The sequence below is a fragment of the Erinaceus europaeus genome, chromosome 5 (assembly GCF_950295315.1).
Source record: "Erinaceus europaeus chromosome 5, mEriEur2.1, whole genome shotgun sequence".
In the NCBI taxonomy this organism is placed as follows: Eukaryota; Metazoa; Chordata; class Mammalia; order Eulipotyphla; family Erinaceidae; genus Erinaceus; species Erinaceus europaeus.
This window is the reverse complement of record NC_080166.1, coordinates 20,322,856-20,335,557: the sequence shown is the minus strand read 5'-3', so window position 1 is coordinate 20,335,557 and position 12,702 is coordinate 20,322,856.

Below are 12,702 nucleotides of genomic sequence, written 5' to 3'. Positions count from 1 at the left end.
GGTGGGATTTGTGTGGAGTTGTACCCCTCTTATCTTACGGTTTTTGTGTTTCCTTTTTATAAATAAAAATAAAAACAAAAAAAGAATTTGGTCCCAGAAAGACTACTTTTCTAAAAATAGTACACTTTCTAAAGGGCAATTTGTGGTTTCTTCCACAATCAACTTCTGATGCTGCAAAATCCCTGTCTGCTTTTACTCACTGCTCTAAAATCCTAGAAGGAACAATAGCACTGAAGTAGGAGACTGGGTGAAACCTGACACTAAGTTTAACAATAGTAAATTATCATAGATTCCTCTAATTTATTCAGTTATTTGAGTTTTCCAAAACTGAATTTGCAATCAATTGAAATAGATATACATGAACCCCTAGATATTCTGAATGATAAAGCCTCAATTACTTCTTTTGGCAATCTCTTAGTACATTTCTCTAAACTCAATTATCATTTTTTTTCTTTCAAAGTTTCATAGATTAGTATTTAAAAATCTCTCCAACTCCTATACACATGACACTTGCTATAGGGCTGCCAATAGAGATATTTCACTCCACATTAAAAAATAGATAGCAAGATATCTAGTTATGACTACTGTTTTTTTTTACTTCTCAATGCATTCAGATCTCTTTTATATCATAAAAGATATTTCATATATCATGGTTTTTAAGTGTAAAAATTGTTTGCAAGTTGTATCGTTTTTGAAGCATGTGTTATTAGCCATACTTTTCTTGCTTTTAGGTTAATATAGCTATTACATTTTCAAACTGTTTTTAGCATTTGACTGATGTTGTAGACCAAATAATTGATTTCAAATATTAAATTCTGAATCCATGTTATGTGCCACAGTTTCACTACGCTGTTACTATTTCTGTCACTTTAGAGATATGAACTCTCCCATCCTCTTTATTGAATATCTACAATTCGCAGTAACTTTAATGACCAGTGTTGCAATCAAACTTCTCTGCAGTGTTAAGTTTTGAATGCCTCCAAAATCTTAAAAGAGTGCCACACCTCCCTTCTAAACCAAAGGAAATGTTTCAAATTATGAACGGGTCTAACAGATGACACAACTTTCTAGTCAAGTATGTTCCTGATCTGACTGTGAATTTGGTGTATCCCAAATAGCTAAAAACAGTAAAAATGGCTAAACGAGAGAATAAGTATGGCTACGGGCTACAGAAGCCATTCAGCATAGCTGGGAGTAGAAGTAACTGGTTCCTGAATGTTCGATGGGAAATTTAAAAAATGAGTGAGACACTGGGTTCAGCGCGCATAGTATGAAGCTCAAGAACCCTCTCCAAGTTCCCAGTTTGAACCCGACTCCCCACCTGCAGGGGGTGTCGATTCACAAACAGTGAAGCAGGTCTGCTGGTGTCTTTCTCTCCCTCTCTCTATCTTCCTCTACCCCTTTCAATTTCTCTCTGTCCTATCCAATAAAATGGAAAAAAAAAAAAAAAAAGACCACCAGAAGCCATGGCTTCTAAGTGCCAGCAGCCAGCATCGACACAGAGGTAACTCTGGAGGTAACACAAAAACAAAGACAAACAAACAAAAAATGATATAGAGGAGCACTGACTTGGACAGAGCTAGAAGGAATTATGTTAAGTGAGCTAAGTCAGAAAGATAAAGATGAGTATGGGATGATCCCACTCATCAACAAAAGTTGAGGAAGAAGATCTGAAAGGGAAACTAAAAGCAGGACCGGACCAAATTGTAAGTAGGGCACCAAAGTAAAAACCCTGTGGTGAGGGGTAGACATGCAGCTTCCTGGGCCAGTGTGGGGGTGTGAGGGGGTAGGAGGGATGGGTCACAGTCTTTTGGTGGTGGGAATGGTGTTTGTGTACACTCCTAGTAAAATGTAGTCATATAAATCAGTAGTTAATTAATACGAGAGGGGGAAGATTAATTGTATGTCTCGAAGTTTTTCAAAACACAAACTGAATCTTTTTAATATATAGGCTATGTAATTGATATGCAGACTCTCTCAAAAGCCTAGACCACGTAGATCAGAAGCAACCAATAGCACAGCTATACACAAGATACTGGGTACTATACAACAAACCCTAACAAAAGGACTTTTCCAAGTTAACCCAATTACCAAATAATGTGATGATAACATTAACTATCGATTGTCTTTTTGAGCCCTAAGACAGCAGGAACCTCACATCTCCATTATAGAGCCTCTACTTCCCCCAGTCCTGGAACCCCTGGATAGGGCCCACTTTCCTGCATGCCTCTCCCAATCCATATCAAATAATATTGCATCCTCCGATCACAACCTAACCAACGCAACGATTGCCACCTCAACATGCTTCACCTCAGACTGTGTCCAGAGACTACACATGTGGAATGACAACCCTTCAGCTTCATTACTCTGGTGAGAACTTTCCTTTCATAGTATACTCTAATTCCATCTCAGGTGGTTCACTTTCTAACAAAGTCCCAAAACCTAGATATACACCAGTTTCTGTGAGAGAGAGCATATGTTCACACGTATCCATAAACTACTGCAAAATATATACCTGTAAGCAGAAGTACACTAGAGTTTGCAGTGAGTACCCCCCTAACACTTCCTCTCCACTATTCCAAGCTTTGGGTCCATGATTGCTCAACAACTTGTTTGGCTTCGTATGTTAATTCTCTTTTCAGTCAACAGGTTCCAGATGCCATCAGGATGCTGGCCAGGCTTCCCTAGACTGAAGACCCCACCAATGTGTCCTGGAGCTCCGCTTCCCCAGAGAACCACCCTACTAGGGAAAGAGAGAGGCAGACTGGGAGTATGGACCGACCAGTCAACGCCCATGTTCAGCGGGGAAGCAATTACAGAAGCCAGACTTTCCACCTTCTACAACCCACAATGACCCTGGGTCCATGCTCCCAGAGGGCTAGAGAATGGGAAAGCTATCAGGGTAGGGGGTGGGATATGGAGAATGGGTGGTGGGAATTGTGTGGAGTTGTACCCCTCCTACCCTATGGTTTTGTTAATTAATACTTTCTTACATAAAAATAAAAAATTAAAAAAATTTAAAAAAACAACAAAGACAAACAAACAAAAATTGATATAGAGGAGCACTGACTTAACCCCCCCCCACCCGTCGTTCCTTTATTGACTGTTGCCAAGAACACATTACTTCTCTTCATGTGTCTATCAGAGAGGGTGTCCACTCAAGACACAAAAGAGTGTCGTATGCTTTACATTGGTTTGTTCTAGCCCTCCCCCGCCAAGAGAATTGGATGAGTCCTGTTAATTTCGTGGGCCTGCTTGGCCCTGCCCCAAGGAACCCCGAGAGAGGGTTCCTGAGTCTGAGAGTTTGACAGTGCCAGAGTGGAAGGGTTCCTGAGTTCCAGAGTTTGAGAGTTCCCGAGTTACAGAGTAAGAGGGAATGCTTGTGCCGCCGCAAAGAGACAGCCGAGTTCTGTTTGGTGATTAGTTTGTCTTAGTTTGTGAATCGTTGTTCCTGCATAAAGAATTACAGCTTCCCTGCCCAGCCGTTGTCTCCGCGTCTCTGTTACCCGCCCGTGAAGCTAAACCGGCCGGCCAGAGCCTCCCGAAAAATTTAACAACAAATGGTGCCCACGTGGACCTGACCTGCGCATCTCTCAGATAAGTAAAGACAATCTGGCTACCTATGCACTATAGCCTTCTCTTCTGCTTGTGAAGAGATCTCCAAAGGCCTCTGCTCTTTCTTCACGAGACTGTTTTGCTGTTTCTGGAACATTTATCTCTGGACCACTCTGTGGTTTCCACTCGCTCGGGCGAACTCAGAACAGCCAGCGGGAATAGCCAGCGGGCGGGAGGCAAGGCACGGAGCTGCTGTTTCCACCTGGTTAAACAGCCAGCCAGCCGGCTGCGCCCAGACAACCCTGCGCACCGCGCCCGCAGCCCCGCAGCCCCGCAGCCCGCAGGAGGCTGACGCCAGCACGCAGGAGCCCGATACCACCATGCTGGAGCCCGACGCCAACACACAGGAGCCCGACACCAACACACAGGAGCGCGATGTCAACATGCAGGAGCCCGATGCCACCACGCAGGAACCCAATGCCAGCACTCAGGCCAGCCCACAGGAGCCGGCTCTCCACCGCGTGGCGCAGGGCACTGGACGCGTGATCCCTCCACGCTGCTCGGCCACTGCGAGCAGGGCAGCAGACATGGCAGGGCCATGGGGCAGGGCCACGGCGGCCTATCATGGCCGCCACCCCTGGGCACCTAGGCTCATGCCTTCTACAAAGATGGCCTGCCTGCCCTCTTTCTATGAATTCTGGAACCATCCCGGGCCTCCCGGACCCCCGGGCTCCCTGCCGAAACTGGGAACACGAGATCTCCAGCCGCCGGTCTGGTCTGAAGGCAGACAAGCTGGAGTACGCAGAGATTTGTGCAGAGATCGCAACCTGCAATTCCTAAAAGTGAAGCTGCGCGGGAAGCCACCTCCGAATGGTGACCCCCCCCCCAACCACTAAGACAGTACAGATTTAAATTCGTGTTTAAAATTACATGTCTTCGTAACAAAGGTTTCTCTCCTTGTGTATTAATGACCATGTTTATGTGTATGTTTAAAGTTTGGTAAACAGTATCTTTAAGGCTAAATTCTTGCTAGACAAATTTAAATGAAAAAGGTTTTCAACGTAATTCTCATAAAGATAAAATTAACTTACATTTAAAGTCTGAGGTAAAAATTAGTTAACAATCAATATATTTTAACTAAGTTGGTCTAAACAAAAGGTTAAATAGACTTGTTGATATGTAAAACACTACCTTCTCTATTAGAAATGGTAGATCGCACAATGGCTATGCTAATTATTCTCATGCCTGAGGTTTCCTCTCCGGCCCACACCTAGGGTGTGTCTCCATCTTGAATGGGTGTAACAAAAGGTTAAAAGACGTTGTTGATATGTAAAAGTCTCAAATTCCTTCTCTATTAGAAATGTTAGATCGTGTGGTAGATATGCTAATAACAAGTTTTGTTTCATAGTAAGTAAGTTGCAGCCAGCTGCCTTTGGGACCCTAGGCCGTTCCCTGCCCCCATGCAAATGCCCGTTGAGGCAAGTAGCCCCCCAGAGGCAGATATGGCCCCCTCAGGCCTTCCCTTGGCAACATGCTGGTTTTTGTTATATATGTTTCTGTTCACCCCACACCCTTGATACTATAGTCATTTAGTTAAAAAGAAAAGGGGGAATTGTTGTATGCTTTACATTGGTTTGTTCTAGCCCTCCCCCGCGAAGAGAATTGGATGAGTCCTGTTAATTTCGAGGGCCTGCTTGGCCCCGCCCGAAGAAACCCTGAGAGAGGGTTCCTGGGTCCGAGAGTTCCTGAGTTCGAGAGTCCGAGAGTTCCTGAGTTCCTGAGTTCGAGAGTTTCAGGGTGACAGAGTAAGAGAGAGTGCCAGAGAGACAGAGTTCCTGGGTTTCTGAGTTCCAGAGTAAAAGAAAGAGTGCTTGCGCCGCCGCAAAGAGACAGCAGAGTTCTGTTTGGTGATTAGTCTGTCTTAGTTTATGAATCGTTGTTCCTGAATAAAGAAATACAGCTGCCCTGCCCAGCCATTGTCTCCGCGTCTCTGTTACCCGCCGTGAAGCTATCCCAGCCCGGCAGAGCCTCCTGAAAATTTTAACAACAAAAGAGAACAAAAGTAAATAAAAATAGGAAATGTGTAGAAATAAATCCAAAGTGAGCCTCTTGCTTGCTTCTGGCTTTAACTTTCAAGTTGTCCTTTATGCTGCAGCAAATAGAGATAGCATTTCTCTCCTGACACCGGGCATAGATTTTTCTATCTACGTAGAAAAATCTTCAGATATATCCAGTTTGCTAATAGTTGGGTGAGTAAGTCAGTCTAATTCACAGTCAAAGGCTAGTAACTTCAACTTCAACACATACTTTTTTTCCTCTAGTAAGCAATATTAAAATAAAGTTAAAATCACATTTCTCTATATTACAGCAGCTTTCTTTTATTATTCTTATTAACTTTATTGGATAGAGACAGGCAAAAATTGAGAGGGGAAGGGTAGTAGAGAGGAAGAGACAGAGAGACACCTGCAAAACTACTCCACCACTTGCAAAAATTTCCCCCTGCAAGTGGGGACCAGGGGCTCAAACTCGGGTCCTTGCACATTGTAACTTGTACGCTCAACCAGGTGTGCTACCACCTGGCCCACAGCTTTATTTCTTTATTAAATTTATATTTATTGTGGAAAATTGAATGACTTTTAGCTGTCTTTTAGAGTTTCAAGAATTATTTAAGTAGGTTACTTGTAAACATATTGTACTCTGACATTAACAATGAAAACAAAGAGATAACAGAAAAACAATGTAATTAGATACTTTTCTCTACCTTGTAAGTATAGATTGCATGACATGCATGAAAAAATTATGATAATGTGAATTAAACAATTTAAAATTATGCAGTCTCCAGATAATCACAAGATAGTATCAAAGAATTCCTCAGAAATGCAAGGACAAAAGAACACATACTAATCTTCTTACAAGGACTGTTCCCAATGATGAAAATCCAGTTGTGACTTGTGAAACATAACTAATTTTGTGCATATTCTTATCAGATTACATTGGTAAATACTTGCAACACTTTGAATTTCTGTTTAACTAAAATGCCCACACGTGACTTAAAATATAAAGCTATCAATAGCTCGTAAAGTTAATACTTTTCTCATGCTTTCTCTTTTACATAAAGTTGGTTGCATAAATGAGCTAACACTGTACATACAATCATTTTGAAACTAAGAGTATTAAATGGGTATTCTCTTATGTACCATAAATGCACACGATGAAAAATGGGACTAAAAATGCATCTAATGGTAATAACCGTTAATAATTTTGCATCTGGGTTGCATACCCTTCTCTACACCTTTAATAAAACTCAGTTTACTAACTCTTACAATGGCTGTCTCCCTGCTGTTCCCACTGATAAAAGAAAAAAAGTAGGGTACTTGGGGGCTGGGTGGTAATGGCACCATGTTAGGCACACATAGTATGAAATGCAACGACTGGTTTGAGCCCCCACCTCCCCACCTGCAAGGGGGTCCCTTCACAAGCGGTAAAGCAGGTCTGCAATTGTCTATCTTTCTCTTTCCCTCTCTGTCTCCTCCTTCTCTCTCAATTCCTCTCTATCCTATGCAACAGCAATAACAATGGGGATAAAATGGCCTCCAGGAGCAGTGGATTTGTAGTGCAGGCACGGAGCCCCAGCAATAACCCTGGAGACAAAAAAAGGAGAAGGGGTGTACTTTCCATGTACTCATATAAAGGAAGTAGAAGATGAAGTTTCTGCATTTAAACAGAAAAAAGAAAACACCCTAGGATTCCTAGGATAGAAAGAAATAATGTGATTTAATATTCAGAATCAAGATGCTCTCTCAAGCCACACAGTAAGCAAAATGTTTCTGCCAGGGCCAATACACCCTGTGGAAGAGAGCGAACTCTGACAGCTGGAAGCCTGATACATTCCTTTTTCTTCTGGTTGTTCTGAGCTGTAGAAATATCATATTATCATGGGAATTGTGTGGAATTGTACAGCCCTCATAGTCTATGGACTTGTCAGTATTTCCACTTTATAAATAAAAATGTAAAAGAAAAGAAATAGCATCTTATCCTGTGCTGCAGTATAACTGCCTTCTTTCTGCAACACTGACAGCCATTTTGAATTTCACATTCAGTTGTTCCCCTTGTGAAGCCTTTACACGCAGTGAAGCATAGTTCCTCTTTTTTCTCTCTCTGGTCATATAGGCAGTGACAAGAAGGTCTTGATCACTGGGAACCATTCTGAGGAAGTTTGGTCAGGCTATAAATCAAAATGGATTAATCATATAGTTGTGTTGAAAGAATTTAATTTTAAAAATCCAATTAACTTGGAGTTTAGATTCCTATCTCCTCAGAAGTAAAGAAATCCCACTTTGCAATTGGCAGTTTTTAACCTTTGTTTAGCCTTTATTGAAAAGAAGCCAAGCTGAGGGATATGAGTGTTCAGTTGAAACATACACAAGGCCACAAAGTCCAGTGACTTTAATTGTTGTTTCCCACTTCTTTGTCCACAGAGGCAGATAAAAATAGGACAAAATACCCAGATGTCCAACATCATATAAGTGGTTAAAAAAATTGTGGTATAGAGAGTCGAGTTGTAGCCCAACGGGTTAAGCTAACAGTTCGAGCCCCCGGCTCCCCACCTGCAGGGGAGTCGCTTCACAGGCGGTGAAGCAGGTCTACAGATGTCTCTCTTTCTCTCTCCCTCTCTGTCTTCCCCTCCTCTCTCCATTTCTCTCTGTCCTATCCAACAACAACGATATTAACAACAACAACAACAACAACGGGAGTCAGGCGGTGGCGCAGCGGGTTAAGCGCCTGTGGCACAAAGCGCAAGGGTCGGTGTAAGGATCCTGGTTTGAGCCCCCGGCTCCCCACTTGCAGGGGAATTGCTTCACAGGCGGTGAAGCAGGTCTGCAAGTGTCTGTCTTTCTCTTCCCCTCTCTGTATTCCCCTCCTCTCTCCATTTCTCTCTGTCCTATCCACCAAGAATGACATCAATAACTACAACAACAATAAAACAACAAGGGCAACAAAAGGGAAGATAAATTGTTTAAAACTGTGGTATGGGAGTCGGGAAGTAGCGCAGTGAGTTAAGCACAGGTGGCACAAAGCTCAAGGACCGGTATAAGGATCCCAGTTCAAGCCCCCGCTCCTCACCTGCAGGGGAGACCCTTTATAAGTGGTGAAGCAGGTCTGCAGGTGTCTATCTTCTCCTCCCCTGACATCCCCTCCTCTCTCTTTTTCTTTCTGTCCTAACAATGATGACATCAATAACTACAACAACAATAAAAATGGGGGGGGGAAATTATAGTATATATACATGATGAAAGACTACACAACTGTTAAAAACAAAGAGATTGTCTCCTTTACATCCTCTTAGATGAACCTGAGGTCATCATGTTGAATGAGATAAGTCAAAAAGAGAAGGACAAATACCAAATGATCTCATTTATTAGCAGGACTGTTGTATGCTTTACATTGGGTTCTAGTTCTCCCCCACCAAGAGAATTAGATCAGTCCAGTTAATTTCGTGGGCCGCTTGGCCCCGCCCCTAGGGGCCCCACCAGAGTTCCAGAGTTGGAGAGAGTTCCTGAGTTCCAGAGTTCCAGAGTAAGAGAGAGTGCTTGTGCCGCCGCAAAGAGACAGCAGAGTTCTGTTTGGTGATTAGTTTGTCTTAGTTTATGAATCGTTGTTCCTGAATAAAGAAATACAGCTTCCCTGCCCAGCCGTCTGTCTCTGGTCGTCTCTGTTACCCGCCCGTGAAGCCAGCCCGCCCGGCAAGAGCCTCTGAAAATTTTAACAACACAGGACTTAATGAAATCTGCACAAAGTGAAACATGGGCTGGACATAGTGTGTTGCACCAAAGCGAAGGACTCTGGGGAGAGAAGGGGGAGAAAATTCTGGGGGCTTATTACATAATGAAATTGTATGTATATGTCAGTGATTGCACTGGAAAGCATTCACCTCCTCAACAGAGAGAGAGAGAGAGAGAGAAATAGATTAAATAAATCCAAGTTGACAGATAAAAACATTAAACACTGACATTTTTAAATGACCTAAATGCAATGTTTTCACACTTCCATTGTTCTTCCCACATATTTTCTCCTAGCATTTATCAACTTTGTGGAGCTTAAACAACTGTGAATTGCAAATCTACAAGCAACACTAAACTGTCATTAGTGCTTCAAAATCCAGCTGACATTGGTATTTGAAGAATTTTCTCCTGTTATCTTTGCCCAAGGCAAGAGACTTTTACCACCTGTTTGAGAAGAAAATTAAGTAGATATGATTTTTCAAAGCTAACAGCTTTCTAAGTGCCATTAGCATTTTAAAACAGTGTCAACTACCTTGAAAAATACTTTTCCACTTGTCTTTATTTATGTATGTATTTACATGTGTCTTTGCTAAAGTGTTGCCTAATGAGCTAGGTCAGCGCAGAGAGTAGTAGCTCTCTAATATGAGGAAAGTATATAAATACCACTAACTATAACCCCATCAGTCTGATCTGGGGCTCATGTCTGTTCATACTTAGCACAGAAGCCTGTGTAGCCTCTGCATCCCTGTCAGTCTGAGCTCACAGTCCATGGTCACTTCTAGGAACACTCCTTGTAGATGCTATCATGATGCCACCCTGACTTTCCAGGGCAGAAGCATGGACCAAGGGACATTATGGGGTGAGCAGTTTTCTTTTGTAGAAATAAGCTTTTTCTTCTTTGCAGGTTCATGTATCTATCTCTGTACACATACATACTATTTACAGCAACCAATTTTTTAAAAAAAACTAAAAAAAAAAAAAAAAAAAAACCAGACAAAACATCCTGAAGAAGTAAAACTGACAGACTCAGTGGTGGGAAATCTGGAAGGGTGTTCAGGTGGGCCTCTCTCTGGAAGAGATGACATAGGGTGGAGTTTGGGGATGCTGGGAAAAGACTGACTCTATTCCAGGTATGTGTTCTGTCATAATCCAGAAAGAGTTCACACACAGAGGCAATATTAATGGTCAGTTCATATTTATTGGAAGGGGAAGGCACACTTGATTTCATGGGTTTAGTATATCTGGATATTTTGGGGGTAGATAGAGTATCCTTAATATATGTAGGCAAATTATTACTCATAAGGTAGGTTGGCTAAGAGGAAAATTCTCAAAGAATGTAGTTTTTCAAGCTTTTGAGGCCCTTCTCTTTCTTTTGCGAATGTCACTGTATCAGGTGCGAGATAGATGTCTGCCCAAACAACACAGACATTATATTATAATGATGGCATAATGAAACTCAGAGTTGATAAAAAGAAAAAGAAAAGAAACGTAGAACTGACTAGAAGGTAGTTTTATTTGCCATTTTAGTCACTTGTTTCCTTCATGTTCTTGCTTACCACTTGGGCCTTAAGCAAATGATTCTAAATGATTAGAATTAGGTTTTGTTCAGTCAGCTCCTCCTTGTGTCCAGTGAGTTTTGCACTGCTGATTACCACCCAATCCTGGCTGGTCTACCTTGCCTCAGGGGGAAAACAAAGGCTCAGCTATTCTTGGTGGAGGAATTCAAAATCTTTAAGAAGAAAAAAGATAGCAAGTTAAGTGAGATAAGTCTGAAACAAAAAGATGAATCTCACTCACAGACAGAATTTGAAAACCAAGATCAGAAGGAAAACTAAACAGAATTTGGATTTGGTGTGTTGCACTAAAGTAAAAGACTCTGGGGAAGGGTTCAGGTCCTGAAACATGATGGCATAGGAGGACCTAGTGGGGGTTGTATTGTTATGTGGATATGTTATGCATGTATTTTTCTGTTGACTGTAAACCATCAATCCCCCAATAAAGAAATTTTTAAAAATATATTTTAAAATAGGTGGATGTTGCATTTGCTTAGTTGGGCTTTCTGAAAACAACAACAACAAATTTCTAGGGGCTTTGTTGGGAATTATGAAAGTGGCAGGTCTACTAGGTACATAAAACCTCAATGGGGGAGTCGGGCTGTAGCGCAGCGGGTTAAGCGCAAGTGGCGCAAAGCACAAGGACCGGCATAAGGATCCTGGTTCGAACCCCGGCTCCCCACCTGCAGGGGAGTCGCTTCATAGGCGGTGAAGCAGGTCTGCAGGTGTCTATCTTTCTCTCCTCCTCTCTGTCTTCCCCTCCTCTCTCCATTTCTCTCTGTCCTATCCAGCAACGACAACAACAATAATAACTACAACAATAAAACAACAAGGGCAACAAAAAGGGAATAAATAAATAAAATAAATATTTTAAAAAAAAACCTCAATGGATAACAGACAAAAGAGAAAGCTCTCCAGCCACGTGGCAAGTGCATGATGAACACTAGCATTGGGATCCAACACACCAAGGTCCTGAGAAAATGGCTTTATGTGGGCCGCAGGAGAAGAGACAGGAACAGCAGCAGTCTCAGAGGGAGCAGCCAAAATGGGCAAACCAGCCAGACTCTGGCTTTAGTCATCTCTATACCCACAATCCCTTACAAATTTATGTCCTTTGCTATAGGTCTATTATATGATCATGATACCAACCATATGCTTGCTAATTATATAACATAGCCCATAATTTCTTTTGCTTACAGTCAGTAATAATGTTTTCCCAATAGTGCTTTCATAGCAAAGAACCAGAGACCAGATACCTAAACAACAGAAATGCACGGTTTCATACTTCCAGAAGCTAGGAATTTAAGATCAAGGTGCAGATTCCATTCTGGGAACCTGCTCCCAGGGAATTTGTCTCCCTTAATAAGGGTAACAAGGGGGTATAAGACATATCTTCTGTTGTGTAATTTCAGGAAAGGTGTTTCTTTCTGCCTGTGACAAGGGAAAGAAACCTACAAAATGTTTTCCTGGCAAATAAGTTCATAACTGTAGACTTCAGTAGCACAATAAGAAGTGAGGCATTTGAACTTTTACTAGAAACAGAAATGTGTTGCATAAATCATGTCAACATCAGATCAAAGTTGGATCTCCTTGCCTCCTTAAAAATTTCTCCTGTAGCTTGTTCAACTAGTAGCCACAAGAATGGACCCCAGAAAGGGGTATGACAGAGGAGAAGCAAGTAGTCAATCTCTATGAAATGCTGGTTGTGTTTGATGTTTTCACTGATGATAACAGTGGAATTCACTTTATTTTATTTTAAGATAGAGACAGAGAAAGATGAGAGGGAAAGGGATCAAATGGCAAATGGGACC